Below are 19,546 nucleotides of genomic sequence, written 5' to 3'. Positions count from 1 at the left end.
CGTCTGCTTCCCAACACATCTGTGTGAGAGCCTTCAAGCAGAGGTGGTGTAAAAACTCGAAGACCACAGATCAACACGGCTTGCTCTCAAATATTTGCATACTGATACATAAAAGTAAGAAGTTAACATTTCTGTAACATCAAAGGTGACATGTACACCTCATAAAGGCTACCATTTACGCTCTGGACATTGTAAACTGGACACATTTACTTTAGCGATAATTCTGCAAATCAGTAGCTGTTATATCTTAGATTGTTCGTTTAGTCTCCAGGTGAAGTATGCGAAGCACTACAAGATTTTACTGATGTGCGTGTAAGGAAGACAATGTCAATAAAATATGGTTAACGAAATGTGGAATAGAGATACGACCTGTCACATATGTTACTTGATAAAACCTCCTACAGAGCCTTTCATTAGATTTGGGACAAACAGAATAGTTTTGAGTTTACTTCGAGAAATAACAGACAAACAATGAAATTATTATGTCTGTTATTCCAGCAGACACAATGATATTCACAGAGCAATAAAATGAACATTTTACTTCATTTAATGACTCACAAAGTACAAACAATTTCATGTTTATGTGAAATAAAGTAGATTTTCCTTCGCAAAAGTTTTGGGACAAAGTGCAAAAATTAACCAAAAACTAGGGAATAATGAGAAATAAGTACTTTGTACTTCTAGCGCGACGTTGTAACTCTTGTGTCAGCCATTTTGGCATGTAAGTACGAGGTACTTAGATTTTCCCATTCTTCTTGTGTTCGTCTCCTGAAGTCTTGTTTGGATTGTATGGGGACTTTTCCTATATTTCTTTGTAACGCATCCCGTGAATTCTTTATGGGGTTCATGTCCGGACTTTGTTGACAGGGACTGATAACTTTTGGACAGTTGTACAGCAGCCACGAGCATGCAATATAGGCGGTATGTTTGGGGTAGTTGTCCTGATGGAATATGAAACAGTCTCCAACCTCCATATTTTCTGCGCTCTTCTTCAAATTGTTCCTTGGAATCTGCTGGTATACGATTTTATCCACGGTTTCGTCAATGAAGACTAGCTCACCCACTCCCTGGGCCGACATACAACCCAAAACTATAACATGTCCCCTCCCATGTTTCACTGTAACTTGCATTTCTTTTTCTTCCAGCTCTTTGTTGGGCTCCCGCCAGACCGTTATTCGTCCATCCGGTTCTAATGTGTTAAATTTTGTTTCGTCCGAAATAATTACTTGATTCCACCACTCCATGTTCTTGTTTATGTGTTCCCTTGCGAATAGCAGCCTCTTCTTCCTATTGGCAGGACTGATGTAACGCTTCCTTCTTACAGTTCGCCCATATCAATTTTCTCTGTACAGTACTCGTCTGATTGTGCTAGGACTGGCCTTCTTCCACAATCTTCCTCAGCTTCAATGACAATTCGTGTAACTGTGATTCGTGGATCTGTCTTGGCCTTTTGTACTATTGCCCTCTCCTCACAGATATCCTTGGACGCCCTGCCTGTGGCAGATTTTCTACCCTCTCTTCATATTTATATCGACGGATGATGTTCCTTACAGTACTTTTCTTCATATTCAGTAACGTTGCTATTTTTCGACATGTTGTTCCCTTTTCATGGTGGAATATTACTCTGTTCAAAAGTGCTGTTTTTACCTCAACGTACCATTGTATACAAACACATTTGTCTGTCCTTTGAGCTCTCGACAGGTGATGACTGACATCACAGGATGTAGCGAACAACAGAGACATGTACACTGAAACCGCTGCCGACATTTGTGCCAAAAGTTTTGAAGCGCAGAGTTTCATACCTCGTAGTAAGAAATGAGTCTTGTTCTGTTGTAAAGAAGATAACATATGTGATTGCACTTTTCATCGCCCGTAATTACATGTACAACTTGCAGACGTACCTCTTTATTCCCGTATTAACCAGCATAAACTCTTTCATACCCGACATATTGTGCACAATGTTTCTCCCAGAACTTATCAGAGACACTGTGTACAGTTTGTTAGAGGGCCGAAAACGTGATTGCGGCAAAAATATTATTTATTCGGTTATTACATCAAAAGTTTATAACACAAAATGGTACATCAGCCATGTAATTACAGATACCATGATAGTAAGAATGAAAATGATTACGTCTTTCGTATATGTTCAGTTTTAATGACCATAACAGGTACCTAATCCCTTTCAAAACAGTTTATTATGTTTTTCCTTTTCAATAAATAGAAAAACGAAGCTTGCCCTTGTTCGCTCGGGTCCCACCTGATGGAAGCATGTGATGAATTTATTGTCCTTCTCACGTCACCAATAGGATCTTTGCGAGCTTTGGCAGTTTCCAGAACTCCCTGTTCTGCGCTCATAGGCAGCACAGCGCGCCTGGTACAGCGGCGCCCGGGGACCACAGCACAGCTACGACACCTGAGGATGGGCTTATTATAAGAGTCCGAAACCGGTCGTGTGAAAATAAAGAAATTTACAACTGAAGCGGTATTTTCAACCTCTAGTATTTCTTTGAAATTGTTTGAACAGTCCTGTAGGAATCACTGACGCTTCGTACCCTTTTTGTCGAAAATGCGTCTTTAAGTTTCTCCAGTTACGTGCTGAATTTCATACATTTCTTGTTGGTTCGTTATTTCCAGAAACAAAGAAAGGATTCCGACTGTTTCTCATCTCATCAAGTGCTACACTATCTCAACTAGCATCATACACTTTTAGATGCCGCTATCGACACAGGTTAACAGGGGATTTGAACTGCTCTTAGACGCGCTTGCTCCCCAAAGATAACATAATCGTCAAGCTGTACACTTCGTAGACGTAAATCGCGGGCGGGAAAGTAACTGATATTCGGTTTGAACTTTTGTATAGTAATAACAAATATTCAGATGTACGAAACTAATTTTATCAATACGAAATAGAGTTACTGGAATTTTACAACTAGAAAAACAAAAACGTACAAAACCTTATATAGTTAGTTTGGATATCTTAGAGACTCGTGGAGAAGCGTTATTTCAATAAGAACTTTAAGAAAGAAGATAATGCAATCAGATTGAACCCACGTCACGAAAATGACAAAATGAATTGGCCGATACCGCGTCAAATGAAGAGAAGTATAACCAATGAAGTAAAAGGTATTTTGACAAATTATTTTATTGAAATAACAACCTTCACTGGGTTTGGACACTCTTATCACCGCCTTTTCGTGTGTAGGAATGAAATTTGGATTTTTTGATCTCCCGTTACTACAGAACACAAAGTTTTGATGTGGGCATTCTACACCCAATCATGTTTCGACGTCTATGTGTCATCTTCAGTTGATCTATTCCTCTTTCGCTGTCGAGAGCGTCTATGGACAGTTGTCGAGGGGTGGTGAAATGTGAGTGGGTGAGAAGGTGTTGCACGTCCAGTCTCATTATAGATCGTGTAGATCAGACGCTTGCGCAGGAAAGCCGGCCATCTGGAGCAGATATGAGGACAGAATACAAGGCTGGTTCAGGTACAAGTGTTTCACAAATGTTTCTTAGCACACCGTTCTCTGTGCATTGCTGAACATGGGACTCCCCAGCGCGTTCCCATACAGACTCAGCGACGTCTTTGATATCCTAGCTACCAAATTTCCCTGACTGGAACACATCTGGGACCCAATCGGCCACCAGCTCCATCCCTCAGATTAATGGCCAGTAATTTACTGGAACTGCTTGACCTACACGAAGACGCACATACCACCGGAAACCTACCAGGGAGATGTCGAGTTCATGTCCCGCAAAATCGCACAACGTGTACAGTATGGGCCCTAAAATCCATTACTTAAGAGCTATGAGCTCTTTTTCATCATCGACACTGTGGGACACATCTCTTCTACAGCAAATTCTTTGCTTTCCACGTTTTGGGTATAGGTAGTATTTATTAACACAAGAACATAGTGTCCAGTAAACATGGGATCTGAAATACATACCATAAGAGGGCCGAGTACTTGTCCAATAGTAGAGACATATTTCACAGTAGTGAACGAGTCTCCGTCGGAGGTTCGAGTCCTCCCTCGGGTTTGGATGTGTGTGTAGTTCTTACCGTAAGTTAGTTTAAGTTACATTATGTAGTATGTAAGACTAGGGACCGATGACCTCAGCGGTTTGGTCCCAAAGGAACTTACCAACAATTAAAAAAAAAAAAGGAAGGAAAGAAAGAAAAAGGAAAAAATGAACAAGTAGTCATAGCTCATAGCTCTTAAGGCGTTCATTTTAGAGCTCATGCTCACTGGACTTTTTTGTCCATGCCAACTCCTCCTAAAATATTTGAAACAAAGAGCTTGCAGTAGAAGAGATTAGTAGTTCTCATGCATCTTACACTGATGTATCTAAAGTCATGGAGTGCCTCGTAACATCGTGCCCGACCTCCTCTTTCTCGGCGTAATGCATCAACTCCACAAGCCGTTTGAAGACATGCTACAGAAACATTGAGCCATTTTTTTTTTTTTGTCATCAGTCTACTAACTGGTTTGATGCGGCCCGCCACGAATTCCTTTCCTGTGCTAACCTCTTCATCTCAGAGTAGCACTTGCAACCTACGTCCTCAATTATTTGCTTGACGTATTCCAATCTCTGTCTTCCTCTACAGTTTCTGCCCTCTACAGCTCCCTCTAGTACCATGGAAGTCATTCCCTCATGTCTTAGCAGATGTCCTATCATCCTGTCCCTTCTCCTTATCAGTGTTTTCCACATATTCCTTTCCTCTCCGATTCTGCGTAGAACCTCCTCATTCCTTACCTTATCAGTCCACCTAATTTTCAACATTCGTCTATAGCACCACATCTCAAATGCTTCGATTCTCTTCTGTTCCGGTTTTCCCACAGTCCATGTTTCACTACCATACAATGCTGTACTCCAGACGTACATCCTCAGAAATTTCTTCCTCAAATTAAGGCCGGTATTTGATATTAGTAGACTTCTCTTGGCCAGAAATGCCTTTTTTGCCATAGCGAGTCTGCTTTTGATGTCCTCCTTGCTCCGTCCGTCATTGGTTATTTTACTGCCTAGGTAGCAGAATTCCTTAACTTGATTGACTTGGTGACCATCAATCCTGATGTTAAGTTTCTCGCTGTTCTCATTTCTACTGCTTCTCATTACCTTCGTCTTTCTCCGATTTACTCTCAAACCATACTGTGTACTCATTAGACTGTTTATTCCGTTCAGCAGATCATTTAATTCTTCTTCACTTTCACTCAGGATAGCAATGTCATCAGCGAATCGTATCATTGATATCCTTTCACCTTGTATTTTAATTCCACTCCTGAACCTTTATTTTATTTCCATCATTGCTTCCTCGATGTACAGATTGAAGAGTAGGGGCGAAATGCTACAGCCTTGTCTTACACCCTTCTTAATACGAGCACTTCGTTCTTGATCGTCCACTCTTATTATTCCCTCTTGGTTGTTGTACATATTGTATATGACCCGTCTCTCCCTATAGCTTACCCCTACTTTTTTCAGAATCTCGAACAGCTTGCACCATTTTATATTGTCGAACGCTTTTTCCAGGTCGACACATCCTATGAAAGTGTCATGATTTTTCTTTAGCCTTGCTTCCATTATTAGCCGTAACGTCAGAATTGCCTCTCTCGTCCCTTTACTTTTCCTAAAGCCAAACTGATCGTCACCTAGCGCATTCTCAATTTTCTTTTCCATTCTTCTGTATATTATTCTTGTAAGCAGCTTCGATGCATGAACTGTTAAGCTGATTGTGCGATAAGTCTCGCACTTGTCAGCTCTTGCCGTCTTCGGAATTGTGTGGATGATGCTTTTCCGAAAGTCAGATGGTATATCGCCAGACTCATATATTCTACACACCAACATGAATAGTCGTTTTGTTGCCACTTCCCCCAATGATTGAGCCATACTGCCTCTATAACCGTGAATAATTTTGTATATGAAAAATTTTTATATATCGATGTCCAATGGACATAAAGAGATAGAAATGAATTTCCTAACTAATAATACTGATGAACTGCCCAAATCTGCCATTTTTATGGATACGCGATCTAATAGAAGTAACACGAGGTGATTGACACCATCTAGGTACCAAATACTAGAAGACACCACTTTCAAAGATGATCTACAGTGATGCGCAAGCTCAGTGGAAATAAAGTTACGTGATCACAGCTGTTTAGCTTTATAGCCCTAATAAGCCGAAGCTCTTAGCAATGTCACCGTATGTACTGCGCCTGGTGCATCGGAGTGATGGTTCTCGTACACGTCTGCTCCGCTGGAGGAACTCCAGCCACAAAACATAAAAAAAAAACTCATTCAGGCACTAGGACGGCAGAAGGCGCTCTTCTGACTAGTATAATCTAATACTGTCTTCTCCTCTCTGTGTTCCACAGACGAGAAAGGCGAACTCACAGCTACAAGGACGGAATTCAGATAACGTCTCAACAGTTTCTCAGTCACTGAAGTTAACGACGACTCCTTACCCGGAGGAGGAATCCAGAATCGTATATGTTCGCAACAGTACAGTGACTAAGCATTCACTAACTATAAAATCTCCTGAGAGCAAAGACAGCAAGTCTGCCTGTACCAACAAAAGCCAATACTGAGAAACCATCAAACACGAGCGCTCAAAATGGAAGACCTCTTTCTCTCCACCGCTGGCTTCCCAGTGAAGCTCGGCTCCCCTCTTTCGTAACTGCAGAGGGCGAATCATATTCTCGAAACCCCGGAATATTCTCCCTCTCTACAGATTCTTCCGAACGCCGACCAATCATGTTTTAGTCTTTTGTCTTCCAGTGGGGAAAGTTTGCGAGGAAATACCTGTTCCCATTAATTAGGAATTCATACAATGGTTCACTTCTCAGAATAAAAAATCCGTGTAAATAACCCAGCCTCCGAGGTAACGCTTCCTCATTCCTCTCTGTTACCTCCAAGATTTTCCGAGTTTCCGAAGTATTATCCGGTTATCCTTCTGGCGTCACTAAAATACTAGCCGGCCGCCGCTGTATTGTGCTTGAGCGTTCAGGTGCCCCGTCTGTCCGTCTCGGGCTACTGTGTTAAGCAGGATTAACACATCTGTGTGGGCTCCTCCCCCCACCCAGGACCAGAGTTACGCCTGATGTTTGGTCGTTTCCATTCGCGTTCCAACGTCTGCTAGGATAAGCAATCATTCGTTACTACGTTTTAATAATAAAGACAATCCATCAGCTTTCATGTAATAAGCGTTAACAGCTATCTGCAAGGTGTACATGACTAACATTTGTAAGTAGGCTGTTTATGTTTTCTTATTGGCAACGTTACATAGCGCTCTGTATGAATATCACTGGCTGTGCTGTGTGCAGTCTGTGGCTAGTTTGCATTGTTGGCTATTGTAGTGTTGGGTAGTTGGCTGTTAACTGCGCGTAGCGTTGCGCAGTTGGAGATGAGCCGCCAGCAGTGGTGGATGTAGAGAGAAAAATGGCGGAGTTTCGCAATTTGTAAGACTGGATGTCATGAACTGCTATGTATATTAAGATTTTTCAACACTATTGAGGTAAATAGATTGTTTGTTCTCTATTAAAATCTTTCATTTGCTAACTATACCTATCAGTAGTTAGTGCCTTCCGTAGTTTGAATCTTTTATTTAGCTGGCAGTAGTGGCGCTCGCTGTATTGCAGTAGTTCGAGTAACGAAGATTTTTGTGAGGTAAGTGTTTTGTGAAAGGTATAGGTTAATGTTAGTCAGGGCCATTGTTTTGTAGGGATTATTGAAAGTCAGATTGCGTTGCGCTAAATATATTGTGTGTCAGTTGAAGTACAGTCATGTATAATTGTTCTAAGGGGATGTTTCACATTGTCTTCTTTAAGCATTGAAATGATATCAAAAGATACCTAATTCCAATTGTAATTCACGGTAAAGTATGTAGATGAGTCCTTGTAAGATGCGAAATTATAGCCACCTTACAAACGCAGCCTGCCATCCGAAAGACACGTTATCAAATCAGCTTGGTTCCCAGTAGGTTCAACCAGCCTCACACAATCCATGTAACAGGCATTTATTTACACATTCAAGAACCATTATAGGCGATTATTCATGCAGTCTCTTATTCTCAGTGTTGAAGGAGTTGAAAGTGCATTTGCTCTTGCATGGTCTGCTTCTGTCCTGGATACAGTAAATGGATTGGCTGGGCAGTAAGCGAAGTAAAATCCGGAACTGACATCAACCGCCTCTACGAGGCAGGGATTTGGCGGTGATGAACAAGACGCCTCTATGCCCATCGAAGTTCAAGAAAATGCAGCAGCAATTACTGAATTAATTCAAATGCAAAATATTTGATGTAGTCCAGATGTCTACGAGGGGTGTTCAATAAGTAGCGCAACACTTATTTCTCTCGGGCAATTTCCTTTGAATAAATGCGAAAGCTTTTGTGGGACATTGAGCGTCCAGCCCCTATCTTTCATGAATTTCATACATCTACATCTACATCTACATTTACACTCCGCAAGCCACGCAACGGTGTGTGGCGGAGGGCACTTTACGTGCCACTGTCATTACCTCCCTTTCCTGTTCCAGTCGCGTATGGTTCGCGGGAAGAACGACTGTCTGAAAGCCTCTGTGCGCGCTCTAATCTCTCTAATTTTACATTCGTGATCTCCTCGGGAGGTATAAGTAGGGGGAAGCAATATATTCGATAACTCATCCAGAAACGCACTCTCTCGAAACCTGGTGAGCAAGCTACACCGCGATGCAAAGCGCCTCTCTTGCAGAGTCTGCCACTTGAGTTTGTTAAACATCTCCGTAACGCTATCACGATTACCAAATAACCCTGTGACGAAACGCGCCGCTCTTCTTTGGATCTTCTCTATCTCCTCCGTCAACCCGATCTGGTACGGATCCCACACTGATGAGCAATACTCAAGTATAGGTCGAACATGTGGCAGTGCTGTATGTAGCCTTCAAAGTGGCGTCCTTGAGAGTTTCATGCAGAGATCTGTCATTGAATTTCTTCCGGCAGATAATTATATGCACTTGCAGAATGATGCGGACCTGGCAGTGAACAAAAACACGGCGAGTCGATGGGCGAAGCGTCTGTTATTATCGCAATAAGGTCGCGCAGACCTGTCCGATCTCCCGTATGGCGGCTGGCTGCACACATCTGTCACTCCTACAATGTCGGAACGTGCGGACACACTCATTCGAGGTGGTCGACTGATCACAATCAAATAACTCGCTGCTTAACAGGACGGATCTGTTGGTAATACTGACAGACACGTCCATCAGGTGGGGTATTCAAGGCTGTGTGCCCGCTCTGTTCCCCGTCGCCTAACAGAAGAGCTTAGAGAGCAACGAAGGATCATCCGTGCGGAAGCAGTACTTGGATGATGGGGCGGTTATTGATGCAGCAAGAGGTTGGCTCCGACGGCGACCAACAGAGCCGTACCATGCGGCCATGGAAGTTCTCCCAATGAGGTGGCAACAGGCAGTCGCATTGAACGGAGATGATGCTGAAAAATACGGTTTTGCAGCCAAAAGCGTGGGGATTTCTAAGTTGAAATCCTGAATAACATCAGCCTGCTTTCAGAAAAAAAGTGATGCATTACTTGTGACTCCCTGTCAGCTCACTCCAGTTTTACAACCGGCACTAGATGTAATAAAAATCAGCAAAATATTAGTTGAAAAGAAGGAAACGAAGGGAGAAGAGGAGGGTAAAAATAATGTTTGTAGAAAGATTAATTCGCCTGAGGCTCAATCCCGCGTCCGGCCATCCTGATTTAGGTTTTCCGTGATTTCCCTAAATCACTCCAGGCAAATGCCGGGATGGTTCATGTGAAAGGGCACGACCGACTTCCTTCCCCGTCCTTCCTTAATCCGATGAGACCGATGACCTCGCAGTCTAGTCTCCTTCCCCAAACAACCAACCAAACCAATACGCCTGTAGAAGGCATTGGATGCGTAACCGATGTTACGCAATTCGAGTCACACACAAATGCTCCCAAGCTGGTGGACCTGTTTCACAGCATAACGGAGCCGACAGAAAGCGAGTTGAGGCGGTACTCGCGGAGACCTGGTGCGTTCCTGTCGGCCGGACGAGACGGAAGCGCGTCGGCTCATCCCAGCTGGCTGACCGAGCCGGTGGCCTTTGCGAGAATGCAGGCGGTGGCAGCGCGGCGGTACGTGACCGCGACTGCTAGACGCTCCTTATCCTCTTCCTTATCCTGAATGCGGCCGCGTCTTTTCTCGGCGGCTGCGTGGGCGGGCCGTGGCACGGGCGGCACCTTTGCCGCCACGGACCTCGGCTGGCCGCAGTCTCAAAGCTGTCCCGTGGCAGAATTTTTTTTTTCCTTTCGTAGAATTGCATACCTCAGTCGGTACAAACGGAACCCTTATAGAATCATTTTTTCGTCCGTCTCTCTATCACTCCGTCTGTCCCACTGTTGAGATGCAATTTTCTCAGAAACGCGTAGACGTATCAAGTTTAAATTTAAATCGGGGTTGGGACAGTTGTGAGGAGAGACAGTTGTGAGGAAGGACAGTTGTGAGGAGACCCGGCCGAACAGGTAGCGGGCCGTCTGCAGGGGCACCAAACAGGTTGCGCGCCATATTTCAGTACTGATTTGGATTTAGCGGAATATACCAACAACTTAGTTTTAGGTGAAGGCAGCCTTACAAGTATTCCGGACGTCGCGGTTAATGAAGTGCGAAAACACGTGGCAAACGCCAAAAGGTGTGCAGAAGAAACGGACACTTCAGTTTCTTCTGCCGGCCGCGGTGGTCTCGCGGTTCTAGGCGCGCAGTCCGGAACCGCGTGACTGCTACGGTCGCAGGTTCGAATCCTGCCTCGGGCATGGATGTGTGTGATGTCCTTAGGTTAGTTAGGTTTAAGTAGTTCTAAGTGAAGGGGACTGATGACCTCAGATGTTAAGTCCCATAGTGCTCAGAGCCATTTGAACCATTTGAATCAGTTTCTTCTGTTTACGCTGAAGTAGTAGGGCCGCTGTTCAATCAAGGATACGGCATCGTCATATCACCGCCGTCACGCAGGAGTGCAAAACGATCGCTGCAACGCGTCAGGCAAAAAAAAAAAAAAAAAAGAAAAAGAGAGAGAGAGAGAGAGAGAGAGAGAGAGAGAGAACATGGGATCTACACAAGATGCGACCGATGCTGCAGAAATATTTCTGCAAGAACATCATTTGCTAATCAATGATGGGAGCAAATTTTTACTTGCACATGACAACAGAATACCAAATGATAGGATATTGGTGTTCGCCAGCGAAAAAATCCTGTTTAACAGACTGCAATTCGTTCTTTGTCCATGGAACGTTCAAAAGCTCCAGCAAGCAGTTTGCACAGTCATTTATTGTTCATGCCGATATCTCTAGTTCTGAGGAGGAAAAAAACACAGTTCCAACCGTATACGCCTTGCTACCCAATAAAAAGCGAGAAACGTACGACCGCTTTTTCACAGCTGTTAAGAGCAACGTTCCTGGATGGAATCATACAGCTATCATGATGGATTTTGAAGCTGCAGTCATCCAATCAGTAACACATTTGTTTCCTGATGCAAATATTAATGGATGAAACTACCATTTCAACCAGTGCTTGTGGGGGCAAGTACAGAATTGCGGACTTGTTGCTGCCTACATGGAAAACGAAGAAATTCGTTTTCACATAAGATTGTGTTCCGCTCTGGCTCACATTCCACTGGACATGTTAGATGATGGATGGCTATGGATTCAGGAGAGCATGCCAGATAATGAAAAACTGCATGATTTTTACGACTATTTTGTTGAACAATGGCTGGATAATGACGACATGCCAAGGGATATATGGAACTGCGCAGGAAGGCGTCATTGCACCAACAATGTTTCAGGATGGAATCGGAGGATAAATTAATTGTTCATCCAAATTTTTACTCCTTAGCAAAAATTCTCAGAGAGGACACAGAATAGACTATCATGGGCACCAATTTGACCGACTAGTTTTAAATCTAATTGGGAAAAGTAGAAAGAAGTCCGCAATTAAGACAGATGAGATAGTTTCTAAGGCCCTTACAAGACTCCGAGTTGACGGCAATGTCAAATCATTTCTTACTTGCGTGGCCTATGCCCAGAAATTACCATGAAAAGGAAATGGCTGAAGCTACAGCAATACTTGTAAATACTGAAAAGGGGTTCAGATCACGCCGTTCACCCTATTGTAAAAATTGTAAATAAATAATCATCCTGTAAATATTGTAAATAAATATAACGGGGGACGAAGAGAGAGTACCTCCTCGTGGTGTTTCCTGGACACGACACAAAGTCGTCCAAATGTCTTTTGCAAATTGTAAAAGATTCACTAATGAAGTATGAAAAGTCATAGCTTTTCTAACAGTCACAATCAGCATTTTTGTGTACAGAATTTTAGAAACAATGTCTCTTTGAGTGGACGATGAATACGGCTTGTTTCAATACATAAATTGCATTCCTTAACGCTAATTCCTAGCAGGACTCACATTAGACCTCAGCACACTTCCCTGCGTGGTACGGGAAAATTGAGGTTTATTTCGAAATACACTCCTGGAAATGGAAAAAAGAACACATTGACACCGGTGTGTCAGACCCACCATACTTGCTCCGGATACTGCGAGAGGGCTGTACAAGCAATGATCACACGCACGGCACAGCGGACACACCAGGAACCGCGGTGTTGGCCGTCGAATGGCGCTAGCTGCGCAGCATTTGTGCACCGCCGCCGTCAGTGTCAGCCAGTTTGCCGTGGCATACGGAGCTCCATCGCAGTCTTTAACACTGGTAGCATGCCGCGACAGCGTGGACGTGAACCGTATGTGCAGTTGACGGACTTTGAGCGAGGGCGTATAGTGGGCATGCGGGAGGCCGGGTGGACGTACCGCCGAATTGCTCAACACGTGGGGCGTGAGGTATCCACAGTACATCGATGTTGTCGCCAGTGGTCGGCGGAAGGTGCACGTGCCCGTCGACCTGGGACCGGACCGCAGCGACTTACGGATGCACGCCAAGACCGTAGGATCCTACGCAGTGCCGTAGGGGACCGCACCGCCACTTCCCAGCAAATTAGGGACACTGTTGCTCCTGGGGTATCGGCGAGGACCATTCGCAACCGTCTCCATGAAGCTGGGCTACGGTCCCGTACACCGTTAGGCCGTCTTCCGCTCACGCCCCAACATCGTGCAGCCCGCCTCCAGTGGTGTCGCGACAGGCGTGAATGGAGGGACGAATGGAGACGTGTCGTCTTCAGCGATGAGAGTCGCTTCTGCCTTGGTGCCAATGATGGTCGTATGCGTGTTTGGCGCCGTGCAGGTGAGCGCCACAATCAGGACTGCATACGACCGAGGCACACAGGGCCAACACCCGGCATCATGGTGTGGGGAGCGATCTCCTACACTGGCCGTACACCACTGGTGATCGTCGAGGGGACACTGAATAGTGCACGGTACATCCAAACCGTCATCGAACCCATCGTTCTACCATTCCTAGACCGGCAAGAGAACTTGCTGTTCCAACAGGACAATGCACGTCCGCATGTATCCCGTGCCACCCAACGTGCTCTAGAAGGTGTAAGTCAACTACCCTGGCCAGCAAGATCTCCGGATCTGTCCCCCATTGAGCATGTTTGGGACTGGATGAAGCGTCGTCTCACGCGGTCTGCGCGTCCAGCACGAACGCTGGTCCAACTGAGGCGTCAGGTGGAAATGGCATGGCAAGCCGTTCCACAGGACTACATCCAGCATCTCTACGATCGTCTCCATGGGAGAATAGCAGCCTGCATTGCTGCGAAAGGTGGATATACACTGTACTAGTGCCGACATTGTGCATGCTCTGTTGCCTGTGTCTATGTGCCTGTGGTTCTGTCAGTGTGATCATGTGATGTATCTGACCCCAGGAATGTGTCAATAAAGTTTCCCCTTCCTGGGACAATGAATTCACGGTGTTCTTATTTCAATTTCCAGGAGTGTAATTAAAGAAAAAAGTTTCTACAGAGAACCAAATTCTTTAGTTGGCTCCTCTTAATATGTGGTAAAAGGTTGCCACTCCTATCATACCAAATTTTGGGTGAGGGGTTGAAAGATGGAAAACATTTTCCGTTTCTATAGTTTGTGTAAAATGCATCGTTAAGTATGAGGTTGAGCGAAAATTATGCCCTATGTAATATTAACCAGAACAAAAGTTCCAGTGAAAAATGTCTTACGCATAACTGTGATGCGACTAATGGTTGACATGATATCGTGGAGACAAAATCATCTCCGATTTCTAATCTGACTAATGCCACTCTTCCTTGCCCAAAAAAATTCTGAAATAATGTAGCCTGGCTGCACTCGGCAGCTGCCCGGGCCGGCATAAGCCGAGCGCTCAGTCACACCAAGCGGCAGCAAGTTAAGTGGCCGAGCAGGTGGTGGCGCAGCGTTTGCGGCACACCCTGTGCCGGTCCCTCAGTATCCCGGATTTCTCACAAGTGTCTCTTCTCACAAGTGTCCACAACTCTTTAAATCAAGTATTGAGAACTACAGACCATTAGAGTTGTAATGATTGTAAGCTTGCAAGTCAATGCATTCATTTATGTCACAAACTTTGATACTCGCTAACTCATTCATCAAAACCTCCATGGTACTTCCCGTTGGCCTAGAATCATGACATTTGGCGAAGAGAGGATTCATGGTGCGGGTACACGGAAAAAACCTAAATTCTTATTTGGTAATTATATCACACGAAAAAAAAATTGTCATTGATTATCCGAATGTGTCTCCGTCCGACCGTCTGTTAAGACGCTGTTTCACAGAACAGGTAGACGTTATCAAGTTGAATTTTTTATCACATACTAAAGTCTGTGGTACCTCGGTGGTGTAGGCGTGTTAAGTTTCTAAATCAGTGCAATCAAGAGATACGTCCATTTTTTTTGTGTCATCAGTCTACTGACTGGTTTGATGCGGCCCGCCACGAATTCCTTTCCTGTGCTAACCTCTTCATCTCAGAGTAGCACTTGCAACATCCGTCCTCAATTATTTGCTTGACGTATTCCAATCTCTGTCTTCCTCTACAGTTTTTGCCCTCTACAGCTCCCTCTAGTACCATGGAAGTCATTCCCTCATGTCTTTGCAGATGTTCTAGCACCCTGTCCCTTCTCCTTATCAGTGTTTTTCCACATATTCCTTTCCTCTCCGATTCTGCGTAGAACCTCCTCATTCCTTACCTTATCAGTCCACCTAATTTTCAACATTCGTCTATAGCACCACATCTCAAATGCTTCGATTCTCTTCTGTTCCGGTTTTCCCACAGTCCATGTTTCACTACCATACAATGCTGTACTCCAGACGTACATCCTGAGAAATTTCTTCGTCAAATTAAGGCCAGTATTTGATATTAGTAGACTTCTCTTGGCCAGAAATGCCTTTTTTGCCATAGCGAGTCTGCTTTTGATGTCCTCCTTGCTCCGTCTGTCATTGGTTATTTTACTGCCTAGGTAGCAGAATTCCTTAACTTCTTTGACTTCGTGACCATCAATCCTGTTGTTAAGTTTCTCGCTGTTCTCATTTCTACTACTTCTCATTACCTTCGTCTTTCTCCGATTTACTCTCAAACCATACTGTGTACTCATTAGACTGTTCAATCCGTACAGCAGATCATTTAATTCTTCTTCACTTTCACTCAGGATAGCAATGTCATCAGCGAATCGTATCATTGATATCCTTTCACCAAGGGTACGTCCATTTATGTCACATATTTCGATACTCACAAACTCACTCACCGAAACCAGTAAGCCGCTCCCCGTTGACCTAGAATAATGAAATTTCTCAAGAACTATGGTTTCAAAGTACAAGAAATGAAAAATATCCGAAAATTGTTACTTTGTAATTGTATCACTTAAAAAGTATTTTTCCCCATTTGTTGCCCGACTGTTGACATGCCTATTTGTGTGGGACAGGTAGAGGTATCAAGAATAAATTTATAACAAAATCTAAGGTCTATACTCCAGTGGCGGCGTAAAAAGTTTCAGCTTCTAAGTCAGTCGAATCAAAGGATACGGTCATTAATGTCACTCATTTTGCCACTCGCAAACTCGCTCATCATAACCTACAAAGTACTGTCTACTGGCCTAGAATGACGGGATTTCGCTAGAAGCAAGATTTCAAAGTATAACCAAAGAAAAAATGCGAAAGTCGTTGATTTGTAATCACATCACACGAAAAAAATTTTGTCTTTTGTTATCCATGTGTCTGTTAGTCCATACGTCTATTAATACCTCTTTCTTCTCGGGAACCATCAGACGTATCAAGTTGAAATTTATGTTACAAATTAAGGTCTCTAGTCGGTTGGTCGTGTGCTAAACGTTAGATTCTAAGTCAATGCAGTCAAAGGATACACTCATTTATGACACATAGTTTGAGACTCGCAAAGTCACTCACCAAAATCTATATCCTACTTCCCACTGATCTACAATCATGCCATCTGGTGAGAAGCAAAGTCTCACAGTAATACAAAATGAAAAAAATCCGAAAATTATTATTTGTGAACGTATCACAAGGATTCTTTTTGTCATTTGTTATCTGACTGACTGTTCGTTCGTCACTTGGACCCCTCTTCCACAGTAATGGGTACACGAATCACGTTGAAATTTATGTCACACAATCAGACCTATGATCTGTTGGCGGTGTACTTAACATTAGCTTCCAAGTCAATGCAGTCCACAAGATATGTCCATTTATGTCACACATTTTGATACTTGCAAAGTTACTGATCAGACTCTACAGTAAACTTTCCATTGGCCTAGAATCATGGGATTTGGCAAGAATCAAGGTTTCACAGTACAAGAATACAAAAAAAAAAGAAAATTGTTAATTTGTAATTGTATCACACGAAAAAAAGTCATTTATTATCCAACCTTAAACTTGAAATATTTTTTAGTCATCTGTTCTTCTGAATAGTTTAATGCGACATGGCAGAAATTTCACTCCTTACGTCCTCAGTTATTTGCTGGATATATTCCAACCTCTGTTTTCCTCTACAGTTATTACCCTCTGCAGCTCCCTCTGGTACCATGGAAATTGTTCCCTGCCGTCTTAACAGATGTTCTTCCTCTTGTCAGTGTTTTCCATATATTCCTTTCCTCGACGATTCTGCCGAGAATCTCTTCATTAAGTTATCATTCCACCTAATTCTCAACATTCTTTTGTAGTACCACATCTCGGATGCTTAGATTGTCTTCTGTTCCATATTTTCTACAGTCCATGTCTCACTGCCATATAATTTATTTTTTTCTAACTCTTGATCCGTGTCCCGCTGTTACGCAGGGTCAGCCATCGTTAATCGGATTTGGCATGTTAATAGTTAAGGGGTGGCCGGATGCCCTTCCTGTCCCCACCCCGCACCCCCCGGGACGGAATTAGTGTACCCCAACGGTCTGCGTCAAGTGTAATCCATGGAGAAGTGCCAATGTGTTTAGATGTCTGCGAGCCGTGTAACTGAGGCGGGGACCAGCCCCGTATTCACCTAGCGGGATGTGAAAAACCGCCTAAAAACAACATCCAGGCTGTCCGGCACATCGGCCTTCGTCGTTAATCCATCGGGCGGATTCGATCCGGGGCCGGCGCGCTTACCTCAGTCCAGGAAGCAGCGCGTTATCGCTCTCGGCTACCCTGGCGGGTCTCACTGCCACATAATGATGTGCTTCAAACGTACATTCTCAGAAATATCTTCCTCAGATTAAGACCTATATTTGATACCTGCAGATTTCTGTTGCCAAGAATGTCTATTTGCCATTACTAGCCGGCCGCAGTGGCCATGCGGGTCTAGGCGCTTCAGTCTGGAACCGCGCGACCGCTACGGTCGCAGGTTCGAATCCTGCCTCGGGCATGGATGTCTGTGATGTCCTTAGGTTAGTTAGGTTTAAGTAGTTCTAAGTCCTAGGGGACTGATGACCTCAGATATTAAGTCCCATAGTGCTCAGAGTCATTTTTTTTGCCAGTACTAGTCTGCTTTTAATGTACTCCTTGCTCCAATATTTTGCTGCCTAGCCAGCAGAATTTCTTAACTTCGTCTACTTCCTGTTCACCAATTATGACGTTAAGTTTCTCGCTGTTTTCATTTTGCTACATCTCATTACTTTCGACTTCCTTCGATTTGCTTCCACTCTACATTCTACTCGTTAGACTGTTCATTCCATTCAACAGATCCAGTAATTCTTCTTCAGTTTCATTAGGACAGCAAAGTCATCAGCGAATCTTAACACTGATATCATTTCATCTTGGATTTTTAAACCCACTTTTGAAACTTTCTTTTATTTCCATCATTGTTTCTTCGGCGTACAGATTGAACAGTCTTACACATTTTTTAATCCGAGCACTTCGTTCATCCTCTCTTACTATTGCCTCTTGGTTCATGTACGTATTATAGACAGAAAAGTCAAATAAACTGGTACACGTGCCTAATATCATGCAATTGTAATGGTCCATGCTATCGAAACGTGTCGTTCTTGTAAATCCATAATATTATAAAATTATGTGTAGTTATGCAGCCAAAAAACTGAGTTCTTACAAATTTGGTACACGTGTCTTTTACTGCTAGCCAAAAATAGCAGTGGGAACAAGAACCACAAAACTATCGTAGTTCAGTACGCCATAAACAACGAGAAGCATGAAAAACTGACGTTTCGATTTATTAGTTACTTGCTACTAATTCTATTCGCATCATACGAGGTGCATTCAAGTTCCAAGGCCTCCGATTTTTTTTCTAATTAACTACTCACCCGAAATCGATGGAACTGGCGTTACTTCTCGACGTAATCGCCCTGCAGACGTACACATTTTTCACAACGCTGACGCCATGATTCCATGGCAGCGGCGAAGGCTTCTTTAGGAGTCTGTTTTGACCACTGGGAAATCGCTGAGGCACGGCTGGTGAATGTGCGGCCACGGAGAGTGTCTTTCATTGTTGGAAAAAGCCATAAGTCACTAGGAGCCAGGTCAGGTGAGTAGGGAGCATGAAGAATCACTTCAAAGTTGTTATCACGAAGAAACTGTTGCGTAACTTTAGCTCGATGTGCGGGTGCGTTGTCTCGGTGAAACAGCACACGCTCAGCCCTTCCCGGACGTTTTTGTTGCAGTGCAGGAAGGAATTTGTTCTTCAAAACATTTTCGTAGGATGCACCCGTTACCGTAGTGCCCTTTGGAACGCAATGGGTAAGGATTACGCCCTCGCTGTCCAAAAATATGGACACCATCATTTTTTCAGCACTGGCGGTTACACGAAATTTTTTTGGTGGCGGTGAATCTGTGTGCTTCCATTGAGCTGACTGGCGCTTTGTTTCTGGATTGAAAAATGGCATCCACGTCTCATCCATTGTCACAACCGACGAAAAGAAAGTCCCATTCATGCTGTCGTTGCACGTCAACATTGCTTGGCAACATGCCACATGGGCAGCCGTGTGGTCGTCCGTCAGCATTCGTGGCACCCACCTGGATGACACTTTTCGCATTTTCAGGTCGTCATGCAGGATTGTGTGCACAGAACCCACAGAAATGCGATCTGTTCAACAGTCATTCGGTGATCCCCCAAAACAATTCTCTCCACCTTCTGGA

This window comes from Schistocerca cancellata, chromosome 10 (genome assembly GCF_023864275.1).
Source record: "Schistocerca cancellata isolate TAMUIC-IGC-003103 chromosome 10, iqSchCanc2.1, whole genome shotgun sequence".
Lineage (NCBI taxonomy): Eukaryota > Metazoa > Arthropoda > Insecta > Orthoptera > Acrididae > Schistocerca > Schistocerca cancellata.
This window is presented reverse-complemented; position numbering follows the sequence as displayed.